At 41.6% G+C, this 6,000-nt stretch overlaps 1 pseudogene; it reads right to left on the bottom strand.

The window, feature by feature from the left end:
* Positions 1 to 227: 227 nt before the first annotated feature.
* Positions 228 to 4,357, bottom strand: LOC116870866 (annotated as a pseudogene).
* Positions 4,358 to 6,000: the final 1,643 nt, after the last annotated feature.

Here is a 6,000-nt window from a genome sequence, read left to right as displayed (position 1 = left end):
CTTTATACTTTATTGATGCTTCATGACAAAGTAAGGCTCCCCAAGTCCCTACTCTTCTTCAGAGTGTCTGGGATGGGAACTATGGTCAGCAGATTCTTAGTGTGTCGGGAGATGAGTTGGTGCAAGAGCTCCCCAAAAGCTGAGGGCCTTTCTCTCTTCCTCTTGCTGGGCCTGGTGGCCCAGGGCTCTTACTCCTTGGAGGCCATATGGACCATAATGTCCACCACTCAGTTGCTGAAGCCAAATTCACTGTCATACCAGGAAATGAGCTTGACAAAGTTGTCATTGAGAGCAATGCCAGCTCCAGCATCAAAAGGTGGAAGAGTAGGTGTCACTGTTAAAGTCACAGGAGACAAACTGGTCCTCAGTGTAGCCCAGGATACTTTGAAGGGGCCTTTGATGCTTGCTTCACCATTTTCTTGATATCATTGTCTTTGGCAGCTTTCTCCAGGTGGGAGGTCAGATCCACAACTGACACTTGGGTGAGACACTAAAGGCCATGCCAGTGAGCCTTCTATTTAGCTCAGGGATGACCTTGCCTGCAGCCTTGGAAGCACAAAAAGAAGCAAGGGCGGGCTGATGTTCTGGGCAGCCCCTTGGCCATCACACCACAGTTTCTAAGAGAGGCCATCCACTGTCTACTGGATGGTAGTGATGGCATGGACTGTGGTCATGAGTCCCCCCATGATGCCAAAGTTGTTACGGACGAAGTTGGCTAGAGGGCTCGAGCAGCTAGTGATGCAGGAGGCATTGTTGACAATCTGGTGGGAGTTGTCATACAGCTCATGGTTCATGTCCATCACAAACATGAGGGCATCAGCAGAAGGAGTGATAATGATGATAACCATCTTGACCCCACACTTCAAGTGAGCCCCAACCTTCTCCATGGTGCTGAAGACCTCAGTGGACTCCAAAATGTACTCAGCACCAGCATCATCAGCCCATTTGATGTCAGCGAGATCTCACTCTTGAAAGACAGAGATGAGATTTCCATTGAAAGATGTTTCCCATTTTCAGCCTTTTCTGTGTTGTGGAATTTGCCATGGGTGGAATCATAGTGGAATATGTAGACCATGTAGTTGAGGTCAATGAAAGGGTCATTGATGGCAACATTATCCACTCTGCCAGTGTTGAAAGCACTTATGGGCCCAGTATGGTCAAACATCGTCATTTGATGCTCAACATGGCCAAATACATTTCCTCTGACTTGACCACTGTGTCTCAGGGATATGGCTGGCACTGCACCAGAATATGTGGATGTCTGTCAAAGGCAGAGGAGCAGAGAGACTGTCCTCTTTTTGCTTCTGATTTTGAGTTTTCTTTTTAATATGAGTCGCTTAAAGGTTTATCAGTTTTTTTTTAATCTTTTCAAAGAACCAGCTAGTGGTTTCATTCATCTCTCTTACATTTTTTTAACTTTCTATTTTGTTTTATTTCTGCTCCAATCTTTATTATTTCTTTCCTTCTGCTGGCTTTGCATTGTGTTCTTCTTTTTTAGTTCCTTTAGGTGTAAGGATAAGTTGTTTACTTGAAATTTTTCTTGCTTCATGAGGTAGGCTTGTATTGCTATGTACTTCCCTCATAGAACAGATTTTGCTGCAGCCCAAAGATTTTGGACTGTTGTATTTTCATTTTCATCTGTCTCCCTATATTTTTTTAATTTCCTCTTTGAATTTTTGGTTGACCCATTCATTGCTTAGTAGAATGTTATTTAACCTCATGTGTTTGTGATCTTTCTAGATTTTTTTCTTGTGATTGATTCCTAGTTTCATAGCATTGCAGTTGGAAAAGATCCATGGTATGATTTTAACCTTCTTGAAATTGTTGAGGCTGGTTTCATGGCCTAATATGTGATCTATTCCAGAGGATGTTTTAGGTGCATTTGAAAAGAGTATGTATCTTGCTGTTTAGGGTGGATTGTTCTGAATACATCTGTTAGATCCATCTAGTCCAACGTGTCATTCTAAGCACTGTTACCTTGTTGATTTTCTGTTTAGATGATCTGTCCATTGATGAAGTGGAGTGTTCAAGTCCCCCGCTATTATTGTATTATTATTGATTACATCATTCATGTTTGTTATTAGCTGCTCTGTGTGTTTGGGTGCTTTCATGTTGGGTGCATAAATATTTACAGTGGTTAGATATTCCTGTTAGATTTTACCCTTTATAATTATATACCTTTATTTTTTAAATTCTTGTTACATTCTTTGTTTTAAAGTCTATGTTGTCCGATATAAGTATTGGTTCTCTGGCTTCTGACATCCATTTGCATAATAAATTTTCTCTAATCCCTCACTTCCAACCTGCAAGTGTCTTTAGGTGTACAATGGGACTCTTATATGCATATAGACGTGTATGCTTTTTTAATTCACTCAGTAACCCTGTGTCTTTTTGATTAGAGCATTTAGTCCTATTACTTTCAAAGTAAATACACATACTTACATTACATATTGATACATACTTATTGACATTTTGTTACCTGTTTTATGACTGTCTTTGTAGTGCTTCTTTCTTCTCTTGCTCTCTTCTCCCCCGGTTTGCTGGCTTTCTTTATTGATACACTTGGATTCTGTTCTTTTTATTTTTGGCATATCTCCTACTGGTTTCTGATTTTTGGTTACTATTAGGTTTGTATGTAATATCTTATTCATATAGCAGTCTATATTAAGTTGATGGTCACTTAAGTTTGAACCCATCCTTTACTCCTCTCCCCTGCATGGTTTGGTATATTGTCATACTTTACATCATTTGATTTTGTGAATCCCTTGACTGATTTTTATAGATATACTTAATTTTACTGTTTTCGTACTTCTTATTTTTCTTACTCCTGCTTATGGTCTTTACACTCAAAGAATCCCCTTTAACATTTCTTGAAAGGCTGGTTATTGATAATGAATTCCTTTAACTTTTGTTTTCTCTGGGAAACTCTTCATCTCCCCTTCTATTCTGAATGATAACCTTGCTGGAAAGAGTATTCTTAGCTGCTTTTTTTTTTTTTTTTTCCTTTTAGCACTTGGAATATATCATGTCACTCCCTCCTGGCCTTCAGAGTTTCTGCTGTAAAAATCAGTCTAGAGGGGCATGTGGGTGGCTTAGTTGGTTAAGCATCTCTCTTCAGCTCAGGTTATGATCCTGGGGTCCTGAGATCAAGCCCTCCATTGGGCTCTCTGCTCAGTGGGGAGCCTGCTTCTCCCTCTCCCTCTGCCTGCTATTCTGCCTACTTGTGCTCTCTCTCTCTCTGTCAAATAAATAAATAAAATCTAAAAAAAAAGAAACAAAAGAAAATCAGTTTATAGCCTTATGGAGTTTACCTTATATGTAACTGTTTTGTTTTCTCATGCTGCTTTATAATTCTCTCTTTATCACTACTTTTTGCCATTTCAGTTGCTATAGGTCTGGTGTGGACCCTCTTGATTTGATTTTCTTGGGGAATCTTGTCTCCTGGATATGGACTTCTGTTTTCTTTCCTAGATCTATAAAGTTTTTAACTATTATTTCTTCAAATAAATTTTCTGCCACCTTTTCTGTCTCTTCTTCTGGGATCCTTATAACATGAATGTTGTTATACTTTGGGCTGTTGCTAAGTTCCCTAAGACTATTACATTTTTTATTATATTTTTTCCTCTCTCCGCTTCAGCTTGTTTGTTTTCCATTATTTTGTCCTCTAGGTCATTGGTCCAGTTTTCTGTTTCCTCTGGTCTACTATTTATTCCATCTAGTATATTTTTAATTTCATCTATTGAGTTCTTCATCTTTGATTCTTTTTTTTCTTTTTTGTTATGTTTTCTTTCTTTGTTAAGGGTCTTACTGATGCCCTCCACTCTTTTCTCAAATCCAGTAAGTATATTTATGATCATTACTTTATCTCTCTCAGGCATATTACTTATCTCCATTTGGTGATGGAGATTTTGCTGTGGTTTTGTTGTGTTCTTTCATTTGGAATATATTCCTCTCTCTCCTCATTTTGTCTGACTCTGTTTCTGTGTATTGGGAAAGTATTATATCTGCTCTGAAAAGTAGCAGCTTTATAAGGAAGGGTCTTATAGTGCCCTTCAGCACAATATTCCTTGTTCACCAGAACCTGGCACTTCAGGACTGTCTCCTATGTGTCTTGCATGTGCCCTACGACTGTAGCTGAGCTGCTGTCACCTTTAGTCCAGTGATCTGCAATGGCTCCCTTCCCTGTTGTGGGCAGGGTTTGGTCCCTGTGTTGTAGTGGGCCGGCCTGGGGCCTTCTTGAGCCTGAGTCAGACCAGGTTTCTGCCAGAGATGGAGTGGCACTGAACTGCAGGCCACGCTCCCTTGTGTTTTCCCCTGAGAAGCTTTCTTCATTGGGTGGGCGCTGTACTCGGATCATGTGTGTGTCCCCAGCAAACTGCTTCAGCCAGAGTTGGATTGGTTTGTGTGTTTATCTACCCCTCTTCCTGGGCCATGAGTCACTTTGGAGTGGTCCTGGTCCCTCGGGGCTGCTTGCACATGGCCAGGCTTGTGGCACTGGTTTGAATGGGCTCTGGTCAAGTGCATATTGGAGGTAGGTCTGAAGGTGGATGTGGGAGTGGGGTACCTGATGTTAGCGAAGTGTGTGTAGGTCTGCTGTGGGAGGTGACCTGGAGCTAAGGCCTGGCAGGAAGGGGCATGTCTTCCGGAGAATAGGAGGGTGGGGCAGTAGTGTTAGCGAGTTAGGTAGTGAGTATTGACACTTGCTTGGTTCCCACAGGTGTTCATGTGTTTAGGCTGGGGGGTGGGGAAAGGAATGGCACCCACCAGCTCTTTTGTTCCTGTGGAAGTCTCCGGAAGCTCCTTGCCCCTCTATCACAGGCTCTAAGGTTAGTAAAGAAACACCCTCCTGTATGCCTCAGGCTTTTTTTTCAGACTGCCCCTTCTCTGCTGTATCTTGTTGGAGCAGTTTGTCGTGCTGTCGCTTTAAGTGCAGGGACTCCGTTTTCTTTCACCCTTCTGGCTCTCCCATTCTTGAGCCTGTTTATTTTTAAAGTTCAAGGGATAAAGCCTGGCGATTGTAAGAACTCATGAAATTATGCCCCTCTGGTTTTCAGAGCCAAATGTTACGGGGATCCTCCATGCCTGGAGGGGCTGGTGTGAGGGGCTGTTTTTTTCCCTTGTACGCTCCAATGGCCTTTATTCTCCCCCAGAAAAGTCCTGCAGGTTCATTTATCTCGTCGCCACATCTCCACCCTTCCTGCCCTCTTTGATGTGGCTTCTTCTCCACATTTAGCTGTAGAGAATCTGTTCTGCTTGTGTTCCGGTCATTTTCTCAGTTATGTACAATGAGTTTTACCTTGTTGTATTCATGGAACGAGGTGAGCGTAGGGTCCTTCTACTCCACCATCTTCCTCAGAAGTCAAGTTGAATATAGAATTTTTTAAGATTTTATTTATTTATTTGACAGAGATCACAAGTAGGCAGAGAGGCAGGCAGAGAGAGAGGAGGAAGCAGGCTCCCCGCTGAGCAGAGAGCCCGATGCGGGGCTCGATCCCAGGACCCTGAGATCATGACCCGAGCCGAAGGCAGAGGCTTTAACCCACTGAGCCACCCAGGTGCCCCGAATATAGAATTTTAAAATCAGTTTCATTCTGCTGACTTTTGACATTCCACATTTCCAGAAATAAATATAATGTCAACCAGACTTCAATTACTTTGCTTTCTGGCAAATTTTGCAGTATTTTTTTTCTATTCTCTTTGTTAATATTATGAAGTGTCACTATGAAACTCCTGGTGTGTATTTATAAAAATAATCATGCCTCCTCTTTTCTCATGTTTACATATTTTATTGCTTTAAACATTTAAAACTACTTCTTGAGACAATCTTCAGATTGATCTTGTCTATTTCCATTGGTGTAAATTCTCCCATTCACTGTGCCATTCACAATGCTTATCCTTCTAAGCATTTTTTATGAGTGTAGTTTTCAAGCTCACGATTCCACGCATTTCGCCCGCATTTGCTTTCCTAGAAAAGCATAGTCTGTTTCACAGCTCCGGGCC

Source organism: Lontra canadensis, unplaced genomic scaffold (assembly GCF_010015895.1).
Source record: "Lontra canadensis isolate GAN:19392208 unplaced genomic scaffold, GSC_riverotter_1.0 scaffold24, whole genome shotgun sequence".
NCBI lineage: Eukaryota > Metazoa > Chordata > Mammalia > Carnivora > Mustelidae > Lontra > Lontra canadensis.
Note: the sequence above shows the minus strand (reverse complement) of the source record. Positions and strands in the feature narration are given on the sequence as shown.